We start from the raw sequence: 26910 nt of genomic DNA, 5'->3' as shown, positions 1-26910 counted from the left end.
AGTCACGAGGGGCTGCTTCACAAGGAAATCACATGAAAGATTTTGTCTCCATCACCTTTCATGATAAATTTATCTAATAAAACTGAAAGAGGAGAATATTAGAAAAAGGAATTATAGGTTAATTGTTATCACATTACACTTTTAAAATGTTATCCCACCTGGCACCCCTTAACAGATGCCTCCTAAGCAAACTGTCACAAGTGAACAAAGAACTTTAATTTGCAGAGGAACCAACTCCACACTGTATTAATAAAGTCATTTCTTGTTGTCTCTTAATAATGAGCTGTCAGATGGTTTGCTTTGATTAAAACAACAAACTTCCTGCTATGAAAGGACCCTGTTCCATGTGAGACTCACTGCTTCCTCTTAGATGGGATGTTCTGAATCTTCCTCTCTCACTAACCCAGCTTTGATGCACCTTGCATGGAGTTCGATCTTGAAATCTTTAACAATCATTCCCTCCAGTGCATGAATTGTGGCCTTGTCGTGAGCAAAAGTCTTCATCGTGTCCTGTTATAAAGAGATTATTATTTATCAAGACCAGATTTCTAGCCCCCATTGGAGCATCCTGTTTCTCTCCTCCTGGGGCTGCCCCTCGCAGCCCCAGGGCAGGACAAGGGGCTCTGCACCATATTGCCTTATGAATCTTCCTCAAGTACCCAATTATCCCGCTGCAGCAGCATGTCAGTGTCCTGACAGCTGGGGGCCGCGAGCAGGCGAGTGGGGCGGAGGTGAAAGACAGGCCCCAGCACCCCCATTCGTTCTTCACCGCATTTCCATTACCATGGGCAGGAGAAGAGGCACACACAATGAAAGGAGTTCATTAGGGATGTCACGGAGGTCAAAGACTGCTCGGAAGAAAAGGCCGAGGTGAAAATTAAAAAAAGAAAAGTGCCAGCAGAGTCCAGACAGGTGCTGGGGCTCTTCCTTTGGAAGAGCAAGCCCCCTCTCCCAGCCCTTGGAGCTACTGGCGGAGAGAGGGCACACTCAGGCTGATTTTAATTGAGATCAATTTCACAAGTACCATCTTCTGCAAAGTCCTTCAATTGATTGAAAGCCAAATGAAGCTTTTGTAAGTGGCGACAGGTTTTTCTGTTGTCTCCCCTCTTCCCCCTCTCCCTCCCCAGCATGAGGATTTTCTGAACTTTGGGAGGCTCTATGCTAAAGAAAACATCAGTTATTCTGGGCCAATCTCTGCACGTGTATTTAAGAATAATTATTACTTGAGCTGTACTTCTGCGAACCTAAACTGTGACCCCCCAATTATTTATCAGCAGCAAACATTTATTAGTGAATCAGAAGCACGAAAGGGCCTGGAATTCTACTTGTTGCCTGGGGAGTGGCCTCTCTAAAACCTCACTGATTCTACTGGAGGGCCCCAGGACCAACACTGTGTCACTGGCTGATTGAATCTTAAAAGGTGTTTACTACAAGTAGTTAAAATTTAGAGGACCGGGGCAGCCCCGGTGGCCCAGTGGTTTTATGCCGCCTTCAGCCCGGGGCATGATCCTGGAGACCTGGGATCTAGTCCCATGTCGGGCTCCCCGCAGGGAGCCTGCTTCTCCCTCTGCCTGTGTCTCTGCCTCTCTCTGTGTCTCTCATGAATAAATAAATAAAATCTTTAAAAAAAAATTAGAGGATGGATGTGGGACCCACACTTACCCAAATGATTATAAAGATCACTTGTGTCATGATGTGAATGCCATTTATTAACCAGGAACATCTCATAGCTAGGTAGATAATAAGACCTCATTGTTGTTTATCTAACCTTATCTACAACTCCACGCTTGACAGACCCCTCGGTATTTAGTTTATTAAACTAAATAAATGTTGACTCCAATAACAGAAAAAGACCCCGAAACAAGAAAAACTCACAGTATAGGATATCCTATGGGTAGTGGTGAACGGTTCCTTGCATTGAGTTCACAATAATAAGACAATTTCTATTGAACTGCATCATAATTGGTTTCAAGCTATAGAACAAGAGTTATTTATTGTAACTGTTGTGTGTGGGGTTGAAATACAACATACTAAGGGAACCCATAGCTACTCTTAATCTAGAGAATTTCATGAACAATAAATGAACAGATATATTAGGTATGGCTCTAAAGTATGTAAAGTTCCTTTCTACAAAAGTACACTAAAATCCTCCTGTTTCAGTAAGTTATCCCCTTCAAATAGTTATTGCAAGAATCAAGTGACATAATGTGGAAAATCATGAAGTTTCATACGCGGCATGCAGTAGGAGGGGTATGGTATGTGTGTATTTGTGAGAAAATATATATATGTCCTATTTATATTTGAAGACAATAAATTCATTCCAATGAGGCTGCAATTGTTCAAATTGCAATTGTTCTGAATTCCCTCTGAATTATTTTCAGAGCCTTCAGGCACATTCTCTTCAGTAAGATTTATGTAGTACTTAATATCTGCAAAGAACAATCTCAGACAGACTAGAAAAACTTCCTGTGACAATGGCCTTGATTTCTGAGTAGCACTGTCATTCAGGAGTGAGCGCAATAAAAAAATCTCAAACAAGCAATCCAAAATACATCATTTGAGGTCAAGACAGAGATATACTCTATCAGACGAGGCTATATAGTTGCTTGGGTAACTTCCTGCCTAAAGCCAACTCCAGAAGAGGAGTTGCAAGACTGAGAAATAATAGATTCAGCAGAGGAAACATGTAGCCTCCAGATGACTGCATTAAACCCAACACTTAAAAAATAAATAAATAAATAAATAAATAAATAAATAAATAAATAAACCCAACACTTATTTGGCCATGTACACCCTGGAGGTTGTGAAATACAGATTTTTATTACTTTATAATGAAGCCTCATTCTTATAAGTGACAAATCTAGAGTCTCTCAGTAAATCTGAACAGCTGAAACAAATTAATAAATGGTTAGTATATATGTTTATAGGTTGGAGAAGAAGAAAGACTCTAGGAGTTAGTGATTGCATAAAAGCAAGAAATTGGAAAGAGTGGTTGAGTTCTGCTAGGGAAGACTGCACTGTGTCTCTTTTCATAGAAATTTGCAAGCTACATGGAGTCCTAGAGAGTATCTGGAGTTCTTGACCAATTCTCTCACTTTCAGAGAAGAAGCAAAGTTCAGGGAAATTAACTGCTTTGTCTAACCACATAGACTGAAAAAGAAGAATGAAAAATCAGATCAAAGTCTTATTCCACATTTCCACTATACTTTGTTGTTCTAGAAATGGAATTTAAAGAAGCCAAATTTTTTAAGAAAAATTTTATTAAATAGTTACACAAATTCATATGCCTTTTAACACTACCTTTGGAAATCTAATAGCAGTGTATGTCTTCGTCAGCAAGAAACCAATAATGTAACACTATAACCCATTGGGAGGGCCATTTCTAGAAAAGATCTCTGGACATCAAGAGATATCTAGACTTTGGCCTTTCTTATTCTACTCTTTACTCACCAGCATGGCTTCAGGAGTAATAGGACTTCCTGTGGACTACTTCCTACATAGGAGAGAATGTACTGAAAAGTCTGCTTATCCACTTATAAATTCTTTGTAATTTTATAAATTTATTATTGTCATTTGGATTGGATAGAAAAACACACTCTTACTCATCAATGGTCAAAAATTAGTTTCAAATTGTTCACACAAAAAGCTCAATAAGACTTTCTATGAAAAAAATATAAACAAATATTCCCTCCCATCACAAAGAACTATTTATAAATGTGATAATTCATTTGCGTTTTAATTTCTGTAGCTCAAATTAAGTATAAGTCTGCATTAATTTACAAATAGCTAAATAAACAAAGTTTTTCATTAAAAGAGTCATAAATGTACCAAAAGAAATGTCACAGAGTAGAGTTTTATGCAGATAAGAGTTTACTTGGAGAGTTATGATTTAGATTTAAAAAGATAAGCAATCCTAATTTTTCTTTTTTCTTTTTTTTAAAGATTTATTTATTTATTAATGAGAGACACAGAGAGACACAGGCAGAGACACAGGCAGAGGGAGAAGCAGGTCCTCGCAAGAGCCTGATGTGGGACTCGATCCCAGATCCCAGGATCATGACCTGAGCTGAAAGCAGCCACCCAACCACTGAGCCACCCAGGCTTCTTAATCCTAATTTTTCTAATAATCAAATTATTTCACTTGTTACATACGAATATACTTATTTATATTTTAATATGTCTCCAATAATATTTTAATTGAAATGTACACCATACACATATTCTTTCTATGGGATGAGAAAATTTTTAAACAGAGCAATGTTTTCTAAAAAAAAAAAAAAGAAAGCCCCAACTTGCAGATCTCAGACAAAATATGACTATCAAAGAAATTGGATTTTCTTTCAAATCCCAACACTCCAGATACCACTTGACTTTTCAGAGTACCTTTTTAGGAGATGAAATAAATGTAAGGATCTTGGATTTAATCTTACAAGTATTGCACTATGAATTTGCCACATCCCACCTCACCGACAGTTGTATTTCAGAAGAAAATGAAATCATTCACCATATCTATTTCATAGAAAGTCTTGTAGCATCAGGAAATGGAAGTATTTTTCACAATAAATCATTGCTCTCCTAAAGCACCAAAATAGCTTCTCTCTTTCCAAAATTGCATTACTGCTACTTATAATATGTTACCATACAGAAATACTTGCAAAGACATGGGACTATCTAGGAAAATGATCCACTTTGCTTCCTTTTTTGAATCCACTGAATTTGATAAAAGAGAGAATTAACACATATAAGCATCTAATAGCTCTATGCTTTATATACATTTTCCCATTTAGTTCCCTTACCTGCAAGAAAGGTATTATCACCATTTTACATATAAGGATACTGCTGCTCAAAGAGCTTAATTAGAGTCTCCCAAGGTAAGGAGCTGGTGTGTTGTGGAGCTATGTCTGAAGCCCATTCTGGGCTGACTCCATTTTAGTACTAAACTAATTTACAAAAACCTAATGGTAGAGTTTTTCTTTAGCTTTCAACAGTTTCCAAGCCAAACACCTTGCCTTTGAGACCTTGTTCTAGGCTTGCCCTCTCTTGTTCACTGCCTTTATGGTAGGCCTCTTTGATCCAGAGATGGATTCTGTTCTGCTCACCTTTCCTGCTGATCCTCATTTTACTAATTCTTTTAGGACTGTCGACAAATTCCACCCCATTGGATCCAAAGGCTAACCTAAGACATCAAACAAGAAGAGCATTACAAAAAAAGAGACTACTCTGAAGACTTCAAGAGAAATGTGCCCCTCCACTACACATGAATCAGAATAGAAAGAATCTCAAGTTGGCCAGGATGATACCTTGAGCAAGCAGAGCTTTTTAGTGCCTCACAAACTCCATCTAGTAGGCTTTTGACTAGGTTTCTCTTTAAAGAATGAAGCCAGAATTTCTACCTTTGGTGAAAGTAGATTAACTTGTTACAGACAAACTATCCCACTTGAAACATTGTGGAAAGCTGGACACATCCACACAAAGACACACACACACATATAATTTTTTAAGTAATGGGTAATTATCAAAACAGCAAAGACTTGAGGAATAACATCCCAGAGACTAAGGAAGCAAGGTTTTCCCCTCGAGGCATTTGATGAGGGACTGAGAAGCCCAGAGAACTTCTGCCAGTCTGAAAGAGTAGGACTAGCAGAAATTGGATTCTGAAGCTCACTAGATTCAGTCGGGAACTCCTCCCTAATACAAAATTCTACCTAAGAACAGATGAAGGAGAAACAGGTCAGTACTCACAGAGCTAAAGCCAAACTCCAGATCAACTCAATCTTCCTTTGGCTTAAAGTCACCTTTACCTATCTTAACTGCTATCTGAAATAAAAGTCCATTCTCCACATTATACTATGCTATATTCGGCAATAAACAAAATAATATCAAAAATTAGGAGATAAAACTAAATGAAGAAAAAACAGAATTGGTTTTAAAACTGTGTATGCATCTGTACATATATTCATACATAAAGATGTTCTTTTTCCCAGAATTTATCTATAAATCCAATGCAAATGCAATTAAAACTCCAGTATGTTTATTTTTTATTAGATCAATAGGTTGATCCTAAAATTCACAGGGAATTTTTTTTAAGATTTTATTTATTTATTCATGAGACAGAGAGAGAGAGAGAGAGAGAGGCAGAGACATAGGTTGAGGGAGAAACAGGCTCCATGCAGGTAGCCCAATGTGGGACTTGATCCCGGGACTCCAGTATCATGCCCTGGGCTGAAGGCAGGCATTCAACCACTGAGCCACTCACGCATCACAAATTCACAGGGAATTAAAGGGGCCCAAATAGCCAAAAATACTATGAAAAAAAGAGATATTGTACTGGGTACTAAGACTTCTTAAAAAGGTATAATAATTAGAAGTGTGTGGAATTGGTACAAGCATAAACAAATATGGACATAATAGACCAGAAAGATATTTGTGTTTATATGGGAATGTGATTTATTATAAAAGTGATATAGCACAGCAGTGAAGATAGGATGACCTCTAAAGTCTGGGTCAACTGGACTTTCATAGAGGGGAAAGTACATGTTGCCCTCTACCTTATCTCATTATAGAAATAATTCCATGTGATTATAACTTTAAATATGAAAGACATTGTAACAATACAGCCTTTAGAAGATATATAAGAGGGATCCCTGGGTGGCACAGCGGTTTAGCCCCTGCCTTTGGCCCAGGGCGCGATCCTGGAGACCTGGGATCGAATCCCACGTCGGGCTCCCGGTGCATGGAGCCTGCTTCTCCCTCTGCCTATGTCTCTGACTCTCTCTCTCTCTCTCTCTCTCTCTGTGTGTGACTATCATAAATAAATTAAAAAAAAAAAAGAAGAAGATATATAAGAGAATACCTTTATGACCTTGGATTTGGCAAAGATGGCTTAAACACAGAATAAAAAGCACTAACCATAAAGAAAACAGTTGATAAACCAGGCCACATTACATTGAAAAATGCCATAAAGTACTGAAGAGACAAATCACAGAAGGTATCTGAAATATATAACTAAAAAAGGTTAATTCCCAGAATAAATAAAGAATTCCTATATCTTCAGTAAGAAAAAAGACAAATTGCCATTTAAAAAAGGGCAAAAGAAAGGGGTAAACACTTTACAAAAGAGTATATCCATGCAACTAATAAATATAGTCCTCTTTTTCCATGGTTCTAGTATCTGTAATTTCACCAGTTACTCAACAACAACTTCAAATTTCAGTAATGACTGTTAATTAACTCTAATTGCATGAAATGAAAATTTTACTGGTAGCTCTTTAGCCAAGAGTCGTGGCTGTGAATAGTCATGAATCATGACCAATCACATCACTTCTTTCAAAGTCTGTTAGTGGCTGGTCACTATGAATGTGTTAGCTCTTTTGCACACAGACAGCAAAGCATGTAATTGTGTTGCTTCCTTGTAGCCCAGTTACAAATGTAGATAATGCTTCACAAAAAAATTAATAATCAAAGAGGGAATTGGTCAACTAGAGAAAGTACAGAAAAAAAGAAAAGTTATAGGAAAAAAGGAAGAGTGATCATACTGAAAATAAAACTAAAATTTAATGTAAATGGAGTTAAAGAAGAAATAACTGATCATGAGAATGTAGATATGACCACCATCTGAGAGACCTGAGATATGCAGCCAGAGGAACTCTGTGAAGGCAAATTTATCCACATAAATGAAGAAAGTGGTTGTGATGCAAAGGATTAAGATCTCCCAGAGGAAGTAAGTCCAGTAAAATACTTCATATTAAAGGACCTCTTAGGGATAGCTCACAACATTGGAAGCATGAGGGGTAAACTACTGGAAGCTGATCCAAACTGATAAAGGCATGTGATAAGTTGCCAAGGCAGAAAAGCTCTCTGTTCCGCATTGTAAACCAGACAGCGGGAAGGCAAGAACTGCACAAACTATTCTTATGCAGCTTTTTAGAAATAAAATGCCTTAGTTCTTATATTTTAATTACAATGAATGAAAGAAATTTTGGTTTTACAGGTTTTTTCATTCCCCTATGCATCTATAACCCACAATAAGAGAGGTTATTTTTTAATATGTTGACAAAAAATTAAGGTAACAAAGTTAAATGGTTATTTTCTCCATTGATCAATAATAGAGCTTTGCATAATTTTATCTTACACAATTATGTTTATAGTCCTGCAATACTGTGCAAAGCAAGAACTGCTCTGTTTAGGAAGAAGATTTTCCATTTTGTGAGTCATCTGGAAAATGAAAAGACTACTACATATGTACCAGAATGCTTAAACCAAAACAGGATAGTGATACTAAATGTTAGCCAGGATGCAAAGAAATTTGAATTCTTAGGCACTATGGATAATAGGGAAAACTGGTTCAAAACATTTAGAAAACCTTAGCAGCATCCACTATTACTGTGCGAATGTAAAATCTATTATTAATAGTAGTCCAGGGGTAGTTCTGAAGTGGCCTGGGAAACCCTGAAGGTCTTTAAAATGCTCTCAAGGAGCCCATGAAATCAACAATTTTAAAAATAATACTAAGACATTATGTGCCTTTTCCTCTGTTCTCACTTATACTAATCATATAGAAGACATAGCTAGAAAACTGTAGGCACCTTAGCATGAATCAAGCAGCACCATCAAATTGTAGGAGTTGTCATGGTATGGTCCTCTGTCATGCACTCACTTATGGTCAAGATAAGAATGAGAAAAGGGGTCGGGGGAAGAGGAGAGAGGTAAGGGAAGGGAAAAAAGGGAGAAGTAGGCAGAGGAAAAAGAGGAAATCAGCTTCACTTAAGAATGTCCTTTATAGGGATCCCTGGGTGGCCCAGCGGTTTAGCGCCTGCCTTTGGCCCAGGGCGCGATCCTGGAGACCCGGGATCGAATCCCACGTCGGGCTCCCGGTGCATGGAGCCTGCTTCTCCCTCTGCCTGTGTCTCTGCCTATGTCTCTGCCTCTCTCTCTTTCTCTCTCTCTCTCTGTGTGACTATCATAAATAAATAAAAATTATATATGTAAAAAAAAAAAATGTCCTCTATAGGGATGCCTGGGGGGCTCGGCAGTTGAGCTCAGGGCGTGATCCCATGGTCCTGGGATCGAGTCTTGCACTGGGTTCCCTGCATGGAGCTTGCTTTTCCCTCTGCCTCTGCCTCTCTCTGTGTGTTTCTCGTGTATAAATAAAATCTTTTTTTTTAAAGAATGTCCTTGATAAAGTAATAAATTAGCTGGTAATGCAGTTATGATTTTCAAATGAATATATAAAATGCATATTTTATTCATTTATTTGACAGAGAGAGAGAATACAAGTGGGGGTGGGGGAGAGAGAAGCAGGCTCCCCACTGAGCAGGGAAGCCAATGTGGGCTCGATTCCAGGATCCTGAGATCATGCTTTGAGCCGAAGGCAGACACTTAACTGACTGAGTCACCCAGGCACCCTATAAATACATATTTAAAATATTTTATTTGTTTTAATTTCTAATACAGCAATACCAATAGATAAAAGTGGCAGGGGAAAAACGTCTTTAGAGTCCTCAATAATAATATTTTTTATCAGGAAAAAGGGTTCCTGAGACCAAAAACATTTGAGAGCCATTCAGGAAATAATGTCTCTGATTACTTTGCACCTATGTCATTTACATGTCAGTGAGCCCCTTTTTAAGGGTTTAAATCTTCTGAGGTAGTTAAAATATTACTTATTCAATCAATTTTGTTTATAACTTTTATTTATCTTGGTAGACTTCTTAAATGGCACCCAATGATAAAGTTCAGTCTAATTTCTGACTCATGATCAGAATTTCCCATTCCAAGTCAGACAAGGATATTGGGGTGAGGTTACCTCCTTTCTAATTATTCAATGAATAAAAATAGGGCTTGAGGGCAAAAATAAGTGGAAGTTGTTACTTGTCATTCAAAAATAAGTATCTTCGGTCACCACAAACTGCATTGAAGAACTAAACCGTTCCACACCCCTGCTGCCCCAATATATTTTTCATTTAATCTCTACATGTAGCTTTAGAATAGAGGTTACTGCATAAAATGAGGTACATCCATATGAAAGTATGATTTAATAAAAACTTACTCAGTGTCTCAAAATATATGAACAACATGGGCATACCAAGTGTTAGGTCAACTCTAAGAACTGGTAAGAAAAACAGTACATAAAGAAGATTTTAAAATAAAAAGAACAGTAGGTAATTATCTGTCATTCTTAGCATCTAATTCAAAACCTATTTATTTTGAATTATAATTTTATAAACTTAATATTAAGCCAGGCTCTAATTCTGATTTTTAAATATATATACCTTCATTAAAAATAGCTACATAGCATGGGCTTCCAGTGTTAATCTGGAAATGAGAGCAAAGTCCTCTTTACATACTGCTGACACAAGTGTGAGATGCAAATATGAGGCTTCTGGATTCTGCAAAGTGCTTGAGGAAGTGACTGGAGCTTAGGGGTAGCAAGAAGGTCTCTGGACCAATTCTGGACCAAGCAAAGCCCAGACAGTCTTTTAATTCTGGCTAAGATAGATTAACACGCATCACATTTACTCTCCCACTTGAAATAACTAAAGATTTGGACAAAATACATGAAACAATTTTCTAACACTAGACATTAAACAATGAAGGACATTTATCCCTGTGAGATGAGAAACAAATAAGATGAGCCCTACAACTATTGCAGCTCCATCTCTAGTAAGAATTTCCAGGCCATGATTCAAAGAGGGGAAACCCACACAGAGGATGATGACTCCCCTAAACTGAGGACACAGAGATGAGAGTTCACTGAGGCAAAGGCAGCTAGAGTTTGCATAAGGGCACAAGAGTATAAAGACTGTACAGGAAAAAATACAAACTTGGGCAATTTGCAGTGTCCCCATGTACTCTTTAGCTGAGTACTGATCAATGCATGCATGTAATAAAACTACTTAAAGCCAAAAACAAAAAAATAAATAAACTCACAAAAGGATTAGATAGAACCTTCCTCGAGACTCAACATAGGACTGGGAATAGATCTATTCCCACTAGCCAGAGGAGTACACCTCATAATCCATGGGGCATTGCATTCAGCGCTCAGAAGAGTTTTGCCTAAGTGCTGGGGTAAAATTACCTCTAGAATACCCACTGATGAGGTCTACATTAACAATCTTTAAAGCTTAATTGCAAATCATACCAAAGCTCAAGATACTTATATCGTAAAAAAAAAAAAGCAGCATATAAAGTAAAATGCAAAATGTCTGGCCTACAATAAAAAATTACTAGGCATTCAATGGAATATTACTCAGCTATTAGAAATGACAAATACCCACCATTTGCTTCAACGTGGATGGAACTGGAGGGTATTATGCTGAGTGAAGTAAGTCAGTCGGAGAAGGACAAACATTATATGTTCTCATTCATTTGGGGAATATAAATAATAGTGAAAGGGAATATAAGGGAAGGGAGAAGAAATGTTGGGAAATATCAGAAAGGGAGACAGAACGTAAAGACTGCTAACTCTGGGAAACGAACAAGGGGTGGTAGAAGGGGAGGAGGGCGGGGGGTGGGAGTGAATGGGTGACGGGCACTGGGGGTTATTCTGTATGTTAGTAAATTGAACACCAATAAAAAATAAATTAAAAAGAAAAAAAAAAAACAAAGATGCAAGAAAATAGGGTCCATTGATGGATAAAATTAATCAAAATCAACACTGAAATGATACAGATGATAGGATAGTAGACAAAGACATTAAAAACAGTATACCTATATTTGATATTATCAGTAAGATAGGGGAGTGATTGAGCAGATTAAATAGAGACATGGAAGATATAAAAAACCAAAACCAAAACAAAACAAACATTTCATGATGAAAAGCATAGTGCCTTAGATGAAAAACACAATGGATATAATGAACAGATTAGTTATTACAAAAGAAGAATGAACTTAAAGACACAGCAATAGGAACTACACAAAATGAAACATAGAGATAAAACAGATTTTAAAAAGAAAAAGATAGAAGTGCATCAGTCAGCTACGTGGTAACTTTAAACAACCTAACTAAAAATGAATTTGTAGTTAAAAATCTTTCTACCAAAAATAAATTAATTAAATGCCATGCCCAAATGGCTTCACAGATATTTAATGAAAGAAGTGATACCTATTTTATATCCAGTCTTCCAGAGAGTTGAAGAGTTGGGAATACTTCCAAATTCATTTTGTAAGGCTATTATTACCCTGATGCCAAGACCATAAAAAATAATTACAGGAAAAGAAAAATACGAAACAATATCCTTCATGAACACAGATGCAAAAATCCTTAACTAAACTTTAGGTAACAAAATCCAATAAGATATAAAAATGATAATACAGCATGACCAAGTAGGGTTTATCCCAGGAATGCAAGACTATTTTAACATTCAAATGTCATTCAACGTAATTCACCATATTAACAGACTAGAAAAACCATATGACCATCACAATAGATTCAGAAAAAGCATTTAACAAAATCCAGTAACTATTTTTGATTAAGAGTCTACACAAAGTGGGAATAGAAGGAAACTTCCTCGACCTGATAAAAGGCATCTACAAAAACCTCCAGCTAACATCTTAATGATGAAAGACTAAATGCTTCCCACCTAAGGTTAAGAAGAAACAATCTGCTCTCACCATATCTATTCAACATTATAATGGAGGTTCTAGCTGGTGCAATATGTAAAAGAAAAAAATAAGGCATCCAGATTGAAAAGAAGAAAGTATGACTATCATTGTTTGCAGACCTCATATTTCTCTGTGTGCAAAAGTTTACAGGATAATGACAAGTCTGCTAAAACTAATCTGTGAGTTTAGCAAGTTTGCGAAGTATAAGATCGATATATAAAAATTAACTGGGCAGCCCAGGTGGCTCAGCAATTTAGTGCTGTCTTCAGCCCAGGGCCTGATCCTGGAGACCTGGGATCGAGTCCCACGTCAGGCTCCCTGCATGGAGCCCTGCTTCTCCCTCTGCCTGTGTCTCTGTCTCTGTCTCTGTCTCTCATTAATAAACAAAATCTTTAAAAAAAATAACTGTATTTCCATATATTAGCAATTATTGAACAGCTGGAAATTGAAACTAAGAATGCCATTTATGATAACATCAAAAAATGAAATTCTAGGTTTGGTTTGTGTCTGTCTTTTCTGTTGTCTTGTTTCTTACATTCCACATATGAGAAATAGATTCTTAACTATAGAGAACAAAATGATGCTTACCAGAATGGAGGTGGGTGGGGTGATGGTTAAATGGATGATGGGGATTAAGGAGTGGACTTGTATGATGAGCATCAGGTGTTATATGGAAATGCTGAATCACTATATTTTACACTCAAAATTAATAGTAGACTGCATGTTAACTAACAAATTTAAATAAATACTTTAAAATTTTTTTAAAGATGAAACTCTAAGAAATGAATCTTTAAAAAATGGGCAAGATATACTCAATTAAAATTGCAAAACATTGTTGAGAGGACTTGAAGAATGAAATAGAGAGATGGTTATGGAATGGAAGACTTAACAATATTGTTAAGATATCAATTCTCCCCAAATTGATCTGTGGCTTCTTTGAAATATCAATTAAAATTTATATGAAAATACAAATGACTAGAAAATCCAAAGCATCTTGAAAAAGCAGTTATACTACCCAATTTCAAGATTTATTATAAGTCTACATAGTCAAGGTACTATGGTATTATCATCAAGATAGACAAAATAATGGAACAGAATAGAGAGTTTGGAAATGGATCCAGAGTACATGGTCAACTGACTTTTGAAAAAGATTGAAGAGCAATTGCTTAGAGAAATCCAAAAAAACAGTGCAGAAACAATCACATATCCATATGCAAAAATAAAGTTTCACCTGTTTTATAAGACATTCTATTATTACTTTAAAATAAAATTTCATAGGGAAAATATCTATTTGAGGTTCAGCAAAGATTTCATGGGTATGACACCAAAAAGACAATCAACAATAACAAAATAAATTGGACTTCATCAAAATTAAGAACTCTTAAAGGCAATATGACAAGTCTACTGCTAACATATTGATGGTGAAAAGCTGAAAGATCAGGCATAAGACAAGGATGCCCACTTTGACCACTTTTATGCATAGAGTATTGGAAGTCCTAGCCAGAGCAATTGGGAAAGAAAAAGAAGTAAAAGTCACCCAAATTGGAGAGAAAGAAGTGAAACTATTCACTATTTGCAGATAACATAATACTATATATAGAAAACACTAAAGAGTATCAAAAAAAAACTGTTAAAACTAATCAATGAATTTGGTAATGTTGCAAGATACAAAAATCAATACAGAAATCTGTTGAGTTTCCACACACTAAAAATGAACCAAGAGAAATTAAGTACACAATCCCACTTATAATTGCATCAAAAAGAATAAAATACCCATAAATCAACTTAACAAAGAAAGTGTACTAAAAGTATAATACATTGAGGAAAGAAATTGAAGAATATACAAATAGAAAAATATTCCATGCTCAAGGATTTGAAGAATATCAATAAATGTCCATACTACTCAAAGCAATCTGCAGCTTCTATGCAATCCCTATCAAAATTCCAATGGCATTTTTCACAGAACCAAAACAAAAAAATCTAATATTTGTATGGAACCACAAAAGATCCTAAATCATCAAAGCAATCTTGAGAAAGAACAAAGTTGGCGATATCACACTTCTTGATTTCAAACTATATTACAAAGCTGTAGTATAGTATTAAATACTGTAATACTGACATAAAAACACATAGATCAATGGAACATAACAGAACCCAGAAATAAACCCCACATATATACGATCATTAACTTATGACAAGGAGTCAAGAATATACCATGGGGAAAGAACAGTCTCTTCAATAAATGGTTTTGGGGAAACTGGACAGCCACATGCAAAAAGAAAAAAAAGAAGAAGAGAGGAGAAAAAAAAAAGAAACTGGAATATTATCTTATACCATAAGCCAAAAATGAACTCAAAACCGACTAAAGACTTGAACATAAGACCTATAAAACTCCTAGAAGAAAACATAGGCAGTAAGCTCCTTCATATAGGTCTCGGTGATCAATGTTTTTAAACTGACACCAAAAGTAAAAGCAACAAAAAAATTAACAAGTGGGATGACATCAAACTAAAAAGCTTCTGCACAGCTAAAGAAACCATCAACAAAATAAAAAGGCAACCTACTGAATGGGCAAATCATATTGCAAACACTATATCTGATATGGGGTTAAAATTCAAAATATACAAAGAACTCAAACAACTCAATAATACAAATAACTACAACAAAAACAATCAGATTAAAAAATGAGCAGAAGGTCTAAATAGTCATTTTTCCAAAAAGACATACAGATAGCCAAAAGGCATATGAAAATATGCTCAACATTACTAATAATCAGGGAAATGCAAATCAAAACCACAATGAGGTATTACCTCACACCTGTTAAAATGGCTATTATCAAAAAGACAAGGAATTCCAAGTCTTGGCGACAACATGGAGAAAAGGAAGCTCTTGTGCACTACTGGTGGGAATATAAATTGATTGGTGCAGCCACTATGGAAACCAGTAAGGAGATTCCTCAAAAAATTAAAATTAGAACTACCATATGTTTTAGTAATTACTTCTGAGTATTTATCCAAAGAAAACACTAACAAAAATAGACATACATGTCACCATGTTCATTGTAACATTATTTACAATAGTCAAGATATGGATATAATCTAAGCATCCATCAATGGATAAATGAATAAAAAATGGTGATACACACACACACACACACAGAGATATGGAGAGAGCTATGTCATTCAGCCATAAATAAGAATGAACTCTTGCCATTTGCAACAATATGAATGGATCTCAATATTACGCTAAGTGAAATGAGTCAGAGAAAAACAAATACCATATTATTTCTCTTATATGTTGGTTGGGAGGGTGAGGGGAACATACAGAAAACAGGTGAGTGGTTGCCAGGAGAGGTGAATGAGGTGTAAGAGAAATGGATGAAGAGGGTCAAAAGGTAGAAAAATATAAAATAATAATAATTTTATACATTGGTTATCTGTTGAAATGATAGTTCTTCAGGTATACGGGGTTAAATATTTTATTTTAAAATATTTATTAAAATAAAATATTCAAAACTATCCGAAGGGAGTGTAGGAAATATCTTTATGATCTTTCTTGGGAAAGATTTCTTAAACCGATACAAAAAGTACAAACTATGAAAGATTATGAAATTTTACTGTATGAGTATTGTAAAGGGTAAAACTAAGCTAGTTAAAAAAACAAATGACACATTGGAAGCATATATTTATAAGATATAAAATAAAGGATTAGCATCTTGAATATATGTAAAATAAATTTAAATGGATAAAAAGTTTAATGGGTCTAATAGAAAAATGAGTTGAGGATATTAACTGTCAATAAACAAATCAATCAATAAATAGATTTCTACTCAATTGTATAAAGAAAATGTAACTTCTTCATTTCACATAATTCACTTCATCCTCCCTACCAGCCTCCACCTTACTGGTCTGGGTGATTAGAGGGTGGGAATGGGGAATAGGGTTACTACAAACTTCCTGGATAAGTGAACCTCAGATATCTAATTCACCTTTAGATAATATACTCCTCAAACTCCCCCTACAAAAGACCCTGACCTTCAAAGGAAGAAAAAATATTATTTGATGCACTGTCCTTAAGAAGGCAAGAAATTCAGAAAGATTTCAGAAAGATTTTCAACATAAATTGAAATCTTCATTTAACCGACTGATCAAAGAAACCAGAATCCAGATCACTTGAGAATTCTCATTAAACAATGACCTCATCTGTAAAATGAGAAAGTTCCATCAGAAATTCATTCACTTATGTAGCAAAAACTTATTTAGTTCTGAATTTGTGCCAAATGCTGGGTTTTAGAAACATAGATATGAACAAAACTAAGTCCCTACATTCATGTCAGTAATAAGTCAGTAGGAGTTAAAAAAAAAAAAAAAAAAGGAAAAAGAACCCTACTCTTAGAAACTCATTATGAGATTGAAAAGTTAGATCGGGTGGGGGCGGGAGAGTGCAAATCTTCCATCTGCTAAAGGATTTTAATTCACAATACATAAAGAACTCAAAACCCAATGACAGGAAAACAATCTAAGTTAAAAATGGACAAAATATTTCAACAGACTCCTCACCAAATAATAGATACCAATGTAAATATGTACACGAAAAGGTATTCAACATCATTATCCATTAGGGAAATACAAATTAAAAGTATAATGAGATTCCTCTACAAACCTATTTGAGTCTCTAAAAAGTCTGACAATATCAAGTGTTGGCTAGGATGTGAAACAACTAGAACCCACTGCCAGGGGGAATATAAAATGACACAATTGTTTGGGAAAATAGTCCAGTAGTTTCTTTTTCTTTTTTTTTTTCTTTTGGATTTATTTATGTATTTATTTATTTATTTGAGGTGAAGAGGGGCAGAGGGGGAAGGAGAAGGACAAGCCAACTCCACACTGAGGATGGAGCCCTACACAGGACTTTATCTCAAAGCCCTGAGATCATGACCTGAGCCAAAACTAAGAGTCAGATGCTTAACCAACTGAGCCACCCAGGCACCCTAATCCAGCAGTTTTTTATGAAGCTGTCCATACCTTTTTCATTTGATCCACCCATTCTACCGCTAGAGCCTCTGATCTTACAAATATGTGTGCATAAGTGTCACAGAAGCTTTATTTGCAATAACCAAACAATGCAAATGCCCATCAACAGATGAACAGATAAGTAAATTTCATTTATATAGCCATATAATTGTGGTTTAGATATAGCCATACAATAGTATAATATTCACCAATAAAAAGCAATGAACTATTGATACACGCAATAACAAACATTTAGTAATGATGGATATGGTCATTATCTGGATGTTGGTGATAGTTTCATGGGTCAAAATAAACATATGTCAAAATAAACAATTGAAAAAAACGAGTCAAAACAAGAAATAGATTTTAAAAAATAACTTTAAAAAAAGATCTTTTTTCTTAACGATTTTTATTTATTTGAGGCAAGGGAAGAGCAGCCTCGGCACAGAGCCTGACATAGGGCTCAATCCCACAACCCTGAGATCATGATCTGAGCCAAAATTGAGAGTCAGACACTTAACAGACTGAACTACCCAGGCACCTCTAGATTCTTAATTATAAAGAACAATTAGATAGTTACCAAAGGGGATGTGGGGCGGGGGGGCGGCAGGTAAAACAGGTGATGGGGATTAAGGTGTACACTTGTGTACACTTGTGATGAGCACCAGGTGATATATGGAACTGTTAAATAACTAAACTGTACACCTGAAACTAATATAATTCTATGCGTAAACAACTGGAATTAAAATTAAAACTTAAAAATAAATAAATGCAAACAAACTACAGTGAATACAAATAAATTATTGTACACTTTAAACATGGGCAGTTTATTATATGTCAAGTCCACTTCTATAAGGTCTTAAAAGGCTCAGCCACCGGTGTGAAGAGTCCCCTTCCATAAACTTCCATTTCTCAAACTGCTCTTTTATGGCTTCTTTCTTCCTGTCAGAATGTCTTTTTATCTTTCAGTGTTTGAATTTGAATAAAATTGTTAATAAGGGCAAAGAACAGGTACACATTAGGTCTGGGGTCTCTCTGTCCACTAGAAAAGAGAGCTTTGATAGGCTTTAAAAAAAAAAAAAAGCAAAAATATAAACCTCAAAAAAGGAAGAAAATCATCCTGATTTATTACTCATGTTACAGCGAGCGATCTGGCAAGAAACAAAACTAGCAGTTAATCTGCCAAGCAGAAAAAATGCAATCCCTTTGTTGGTTGTTATGAAGCATTCGGCTGTTTTATGGTGGGAGTCTATCAAATTCAATACATTTTACATGATTGCAAATTCCTTAAAATATGAAGATGCTGTAACGGCGTAACAATGAGGGACTGAGATACTTTGCAATAACAAATTTTGTTATTCTTTGTAAAATCTACCATTTTATTTTTAACAGTAATGACACAAATTGCTATCAGTGTTACTTTAATATAAATGAATATGCGAGCTTTAATGTGCATATGAAAAGATAAGAATTGCCTTCTTTCAGAAGTGTAAGTCAGGCATGTAAGGTAAGGAAAGAAGACAATCTTCTGGATAAAATGCATCTATAAATATCTATGATAATTGACGATAAATTACACATTCTCCTGCCCCTACCTCTACCCATCAGTGCTATGCCCTTACCAAAGATGTAGGATGAGAACAGATTGTACCATTCTTTATCTTTTCTGCATAAGCTCTGTTAAATGCAACCCTAAATGGAGCAGCTATTTTCAGGTGTAATATAAGATGCCACTTGGGACATGCCAAGAGTGTTTCAATTATGAGGAAGTAGCCTCGTCTGGAAGTGGCTTACTCGCTCACTTTTTGGTTGGACCTATAAGGTGACCATTTATAACACCCCTTACCAGCTATGACTGAGCCATCCACAGCGCCCCTGCCCTCTGCAGGGCTTATGTCCCCATGGCCTCACCCGCAGGTCTCTGCTTTTTTCCAAGCTGTGCTCTGTCACCGGACACCCTTCCTGCCTCCTCGATGACGTCATCCTGACCCAGAACTCTTCTGCTGCTCATCCCATCCCATCTGTGCCACTGTGAGCACTCCACCCACTCTGGGACTTTCAGTCTCAGTCTCTGTGTTACACACTAACCACTGAAACCATTTTTCCTTCTGGTTTCTTACATTAACTGTGACTTCATTTCTCTCAAACTCAAAACCTCATCCTCCAAATTTTCCTGGTGCAGCTCTTCTTTCTTCAAAACCCCGGCCAGGGGATCCCTGGGTGGCGCAGCGGTTTGGTGCCTGCCTTTGGCCCGGGGCGTGATCCTGGAGACCCAGGATCGAATCCCACGTCAGGCTCCCGGTGCATGGAGCCTGCTTCTCCCTCTGCCTATGTCTCTGCCTCTCTCTCTCTCTCTCTGTGTGACTATCATAAATAAATAAAAATTAAAAAAAAAAAAAAAAAAAAACCCCGGCCAGGAGGGTCCTCCTCTCCTGCTGCCTTGTGCCTCAGTGCTGCTTCCAACCATCGCTCCCAGATCACCCACTGCTCCTCCGTGGACATTCAGGGCACCTGTGGCACCGTTCTCTCCCCTTCCTCCACCTTATTCACAAACTTCATTTCTCAACCATCATTCTCAGAGCCTGACTGCCTCACCATCTGGGAAAATCACTCCTCCATCACCTGCACCTTCTAGGGTCGCCTAGCCTGATCTCACACAGGAAAGGCCAGGGTCACACTCTGAGATCACTCTGCTCGGGGATTCTAAAGTAACTGCTGCTAATCACCACCGTTGACTGTCCACTGTCCCTTCACGTCCCTGCCACTTTCTGCTGCTAAACCTGAGCACAGATTCAGGGTTGTTAATACGATCTATGATCACAATCAGCAAAATGAAGATATCCAGCTCTCTGGACTGAAAGGTTGACATCGTTGGCAGCTTTGAAGATCTGGCTTATAAGCTGAAGTCATAAAAATCATGAAAACAGCCCCTGTCCTTAAGAAAGAAAATCCTCCTTTTGATTTAGCAAAGCAAGTCCATCTATATGCTAATTTGAATTTTTATCAGGCCCTTCGCCATCTGGCTCCAACTTCCTTCATTTCCTACTCCCACTCCTTCCCCCTCAATCCCTCATCCCTTCCTACTCCCAGAGCCTTGCCCCTCCAGACACCCCCAGGTGGCTTCCCTCCCAAGGCATGTTGCGCCTGTGTTCATGGTCCTCTCTCTACCAGAAGGCTGGATCTCCTCTGGAAATTTCTCTCTCCACTTTCATCAAATTTAAATGTTACTTTTTCTTTGAATCTTTCCCAAGCTCTCAGGATTTTTTATTCCTAATAAACTATTTATTGAGTGCCTGAACCATGTCAAGCACATTCTAAGATTCGGAGATTCATCCTGGAATTACCTTCTGCTGAAAAGAAACCAATAATTTAAAAAAATATATTAATACGTATTACAAACCAGGCTAGAAGAATGAGTGCTGAGAGAAGGGGAAAAGCAATAAAACAGAGTAGTCTGAGATGGCCCCACCGAGTGGGTAACCTTTGGGCAAAAATCCAAAGGGTCTGAGAAGTGAACTTGCAGCTGAAGGACAGCAAGATCACTGTTTGCAGCTAACATTTTGATGTGCAAAGTCGGATTATGAATTCTGTGAGGATAGAGATTAGTTTTTTCAGATGTTTATGCCTCTAGTTTCCAGAATGGTTCCTGGCCATCTTGTAAGGGTTGAAAATGATGTTGGAATTGAAATTGCTACCTACAGCATACTCTACTTCTCCCTGTCTGGGTACATTTCACATTTTCAGGTGACTTTTCTCAGAAGTAACATTACAAATAGGCAACTGAGTGAAAGACGACAAACTTTAATTACCATGAAAGCAACACACCCCATGCTTTCAGCACTTGTTGTAAAATAAACAGTGCAAAGGTAGAACTGTCTTTCATTTGATATATTGAACCTTAAAGCTAAATTCTTGGCCTTCACCACCATATTTACAAGTGTCTAATAAAATGTAAAGGAAATTGATTTCTTTTGCATGGCATTTCATTAATGTCAATGACCGAAAGTTTCACGCACTACATTATCCTTAATGTACAGTGATTCACAGCAGTACTACATTACTGGAAAAGTCACTGTCGGTGTAGTCTGAATGGATTCTGGAGGTAACAGTTTTCCCCTTTTATAAAAATATCCTAAGTTCTATGTTTCAATGATATGGCTAAGCCAATAAATGGCTACAATACTGATCAAATGCAGCAAATTAAAATGAGAACTTAGTGTGACATAGGTCATGTGTGCGTCTCCAGAAGAAGCTAGTGACCAGCTGACAACCATTCCACAAGGGAAACCCTCGTGGAATGAATTAAAGTGACTCACAGAAAAGCACAAAAGCTTATTGCTACTGAGATGACATCATTGAAGAGTAAAACTATCTCTAGAATATCTGTGTCAATTACATTGTTGGGGAAGCGGTCACGTTTTACAGTGTGAATGTGTATTAAGCACTCACTCAACAAGATGACCTCAGCAGTGAGGCAGAGGGAACACATGCAGGATGGGTCTTTTGCATTCCAGGACTTTTGGTTATAATTCCAAAGGAAGCTCATGAACATAGACTGGAACCTTGCTTTCATTATAATTAAAGCTTTTAGTCCCCTTGTTACCATGACAGATTACCCATAAAACCTAAGAGAAAAAGAATGTTTGATGTATGATTCCTATATTACTCTCTGAATGTAATTGTTTTTGCATAAACATTATGGTTTTTATGTCTTTGAGGGTTTTTGTCACAGTGATGGGAAATACATAAGGTTCTTTCTACAAGCCAATCAATTAGTAGTGGCTGGCCAGATCACTCTACTGAGAAGAATGTACACCAAATCTACTATCAGCAGGCAAGACTGCTGTGATCAATTATTAATGTCTGCCTCGGGCTAGAGTTAATGTTATAACATATGCTATTCTTGTTTTCAAAGGATGATAATACATTATTGCATGAAGCACACATGGTGATAGGGAGAATCTAGCTTGAGACCTGAAAAGAAGGATGAACCAGCAGGAAGAGAGTAGGCAATTGTTTTATCCAGCTGTCCTTCCTCATTTGCAGACTCTCCTTTTGATACAGTCTCGTGTTTATGTTTTTGCCTGTTTGTTTGAATAAGGCAGGTAATTCCTTTACAAAGTACAAACTAGCTACCTACCTCTCAGGACATGAAACAGTGAGAAAATGACACTGTATCTGTTGAGGTTCCATTAAGACAGCAGAGTCTATTCTAAATATTTCACGCAGGAAGAGATTTTACGCAAGGTTCTAAGAGAGTTCAACAATGTTAGACAGTCATGGGCATAGGGTGTGGAGTTGCTCTGTGCCATCCCAAAACCCAAGTTAGAAGAAGTTGGGATGTAGATGTAGAGATCATCCATCAGATGTTTAATGAGGAAACCCCGATATGAGCGTGTACTAGATGCATGCCACTAATATTGGCTTTCAGGTTGGTGCTCAGAAGGGTGAAAGGTGGGTGGAAAGATCTGAACTTTAAGCCTAAGATGGAACTGATGGGCTGCAGGTGGATCCTGGCTCTGCATGACAGCCCCAGGCTCATATTGTGCTACAACGGGCAGACTGGATGTCAGCTGCAATCCTCCAGCCCCTAATTTGCTTTACCTCCATTATCCAGGAAAAGCTTAGATGGTCTTATATTTCCTACCAAAGTCTGTTCAAGGACCTCTGGGGCTATGTAGTACTTAAGCAATGACTATCACAACCACTATCCCTCTTTTCCCTCCTACCCAAAGAGGACAGAAAAGAGTAGTTTGCAGTTTACATTTACAGCACAACATTCTATCATTAGTGCACTCATTGAATAATTATGATTAAACACGAATTTAAACTACGGTTAACCTTTCCTAATAATTATAGAGCTTAAAGTGACCTTGTACAATATAACCATTTTTATTCATTGTCCAGATACTTGAAGACCCCATGATGCTTTTTTCTTTTTCTGGAAAATTGACCTCCATTTTCTTTTAAAATCCCTTTCCTGCATAGATTAAAGTCTCCATTTCCTTTCCATCTTTCATTCATGTTGCTCTTGCTGAGTGTCCTAGATTCAGGTGAGCTTCACTGCAATCCCATCATTGAGAGCTTGATATTTAAGACTTTTTTTCTTTTAATATTGTTTTCCCTGTAGATTTCTAAATAATCAACATTTAAGATATTTCTATAAGAGTCTGGACAAGATAAGAATAACCAGGATTATGGTTCCTATTTAACATTCTGGGAGTTCTACCCAATGATAATGAGTGGCAAAACCTTGTGTATCATAGGAAGAGAAGAAGCAAAGTTTTACTCAGTTTAAAAAATCTGAGACAAAAATCAAATCATGGTATACTATTTGGCCCAGTAATAAAAATGTTAAATACTTCTGATAGTGTAAATAGTGGCTATTGGTTTGGAAAAAACAAATTGTGATGTATGTTATTTGAGAGGAATTGAGGGAGCAAAGGAGAGGAGTTTGAAAAGTGAATTTTCATCCAGAAAATCTACAGAAGCTGATATATTGAAAAAGATCAGTATAATCAGGACATTTAGAAATACAAAGAAAAATGCCAGGAAAAGAATATCAAAAATTGCTTAAAGTAGTAGCTTCTGGGGACAACAGATGAAGTTAAAGGGCTATGATAAAGAGACTGACTTTTTTCATTATCAGCCCTTCAATATTATTTACTATGGATTTATTTAACTATGCACCTATATATCTTGGGTAAAAATAAGTCACGATTATCCATACAATGAAATAGTATGTATGCAGTTGCTCCAAAGAATAGGGTACACGCCTATATGCTAACATGAAAAATAATCTAACATATAGTAAATGAAAAAATATTCATGTTGCAGACTTTTTAAAAGGGACGGAGAAGCATTTTCTCTTCATACATTTTACTGAAATTTTTACTACGACATGTATTATTTTGTAATTAAAAAATAAGAACTTCTTAATCCAAGAAAATCCACTGAACATCTGCTGAAATTAGTGAAAGTGTCTAGAACAAGGTAAACAAAGACAGTAGCTTTCCTATGTGTCTCTAACAATCATTAGAACATGTAATGTGAAAATGTCCCACTCACAATGGTGACAAAAAACATAAAATACTAGCAACAAGACTGATAACAAATGTACATAAGCTATAACATTTTATAGAAAGTTACAAATGAAAACATGTTAGTGGAGAGGTTAACCATGTTCCTGGTTGGAAAATTCAATATTGCATACCCATAAGCTCTCCTAAAATTAGTTTATAGATTCAATGCATACTGCAACAAAAACCCCAATAGATTTTCTATGGAACTTGTCCAGCTGATTCTAAAATCCATCTGGAAGAGTAAATGTGCAAAATTAGCTAAGAAAATTCTGAAAAAGAAAAACAAAAAGGGCCTTGCTTTGCTAGATATCAAACACATTATAAATTTCCAGTAATTTTTAAAAATGTGGCATAAGAGCAGGAATGAACAAGATGATGAATGGAAACGGGGAAAAGATAAGCAAGCAATTCACACTTGCGCAGGCTGAAGGACACATGAAAAGAGGCTAAATTTCTCTGATCATAGGAGAAATAACAATTAAGCAACGAGCTACTTGTTGCCCAATTTGTTGGAAATGTTAAGAAAAAAAATAATACTGAAATCTGGAAGATACATGGGGAAACTATGTCCCCATATGCTATTGTTGTGAGGAACTTGTTGCAGCCATTCTGGGGGCAATTTGGAAATCTAAATATTCAATATGCTTAAACCTTGACTCAGAAATTCTATTTCTAGGACTCGGTCATGAAGTTATATTCATGCATGTGCAAAAGAATATACATGTACGGTAATATCTATTGACAAAAAATCCTGGAAATCATCTAAATGTTAATTGTTACGTTAAAGATTATGAATTTTGTAGCCATAAAAATAATGAGGCAAAAGCTTGTGTATCATATGGGCAGATAACCCAAGGGATACTTGATACTGAGAGCAGGAAAAGCAAATTGCAGAACATTATGGATAGCAAGATACAAGTAATTTATAATCTATAAATGTACATATGTACACAGGAAATGGTTTGCAAAAACATACATCCAATGTTTAACAAAAATTCCCTCTGAAAAGGAGAATGAGATTGGCATAGGACAGAGACAAATTCACATTTTACTTCACATAGTCTAGTATAAGACTGAATTTTTTTTTTCCTTAGGGCAGAAATGTTTGCATCCATTTGTAATTAAATACATTTTCAGAGTACAATATTAAAAGTATTGTAAGCCAATATACCAAAGGAAAAAAGCCTATGTCAAGTATATGTTTATCATTTCCTGTGTAAGTTGAAATTTTATCAACTGGACTTATTTTTTTTAATATTTTATTTATTTATTCATGAGAGACACACAGAGAGAGGCAGAGACATAAGCAGAGGGAGAAGCGGGTAGGTTCCCCATAGGGAGCCTGATTCGGAACTCCATCCCAGGACTCCGGGATCATGCCCTGAGGGGAAGGCAGATGCTCAACCACTGAGCCACCCAGGCGTCCCACCTGGACTTTTTTGTAAGAAAGAAAAATTACAAGTAGTACGGAATTGGAAAATTAAATGTTCAATTTTCAATTTAATCATTACATTTTGGTTTTTCTTTTTTCCCACTATGATATTTAAAGTTTGTATGGAAAAGAATAGGGAGAGAGAAGAAATAAGGAAAATATGAGCAATTCCACAAGATGTGCAAAAAGCCCAATTGTATTCTTACTGCATAAAGTGCCCAGTTGCCTCTCCCCACCTGAGAGTGGTGGAAAACAGTGGCCTTGAAAGCAGCCTTTGGGTTGTCATAATACAGACAGATGGGAATTTGAGCTTGTGTAGGTCCTAGTGCATGGAAAGCACCTACAGCCTCCCTTGCGCATGCATGTGCAGAGACATGCATACACCCATGCACGCACACACGTGTGTACACACAGACACTCACACACAGTTGCACGTGACAAGACGCAGACAAGACCAAACCACCCTCTGCTCTTTTTCTTAGCCCCTTTTTGGATTTTGCCATAAAAATGTTCCAAACCAGGCTTTGCCACTACATCTTCCCCTATTACATGCCAATGCCTTTTTGTAAAACTGCAAATCGCCATCCAAATTGTTAGATGTGATTATTTCCAGTTTCTGCAAATTACTTTTTAATGCCTTTCTTCCTTTCTCTAATCAACCCCTTGCCATAAAAATAAATAAATGTTAGGAATTTAAATTAGACAACCACCAGCACCCCTTACCTAATGCTTCATATGTGAGAAACCCCGCACAATACACTGTGGAAAAACACAAGCTGAG

At 36.7% G+C, this 26910-nt stretch overlaps 1 long non-coding RNA gene across 1 annotated transcript; it reads right to left on the bottom strand.

Annotated features, from left to right (window-relative positions):
* Positions 1 to 242: 242 nt before the first annotated feature.
* On the bottom strand, positions 243 to 26910 carry LOC144313299 (uncharacterized). Its single transcript, XR_013378980.1, has 2 exons — positions 26853 to 26910; positions 243 to 510 (listed from the first exon to the last, which is right to left on the bottom strand). It is a non-coding gene; the product is annotated as an uncharacterized LOC144313299 (long non-coding RNA).

This window comes from Canis aureus, chromosome 1 (genome assembly GCF_053574225.1).
Source record: "Canis aureus isolate CA01 chromosome 1, VMU_Caureus_v.1.0, whole genome shotgun sequence".
Classification (NCBI taxonomy): Eukaryota; Metazoa; Chordata; class Mammalia; order Carnivora; family Canidae; genus Canis; species Canis aureus.
Note: the sequence above shows the minus strand (reverse complement) of the source record. Positions and strands in the feature narration are given on the sequence as shown.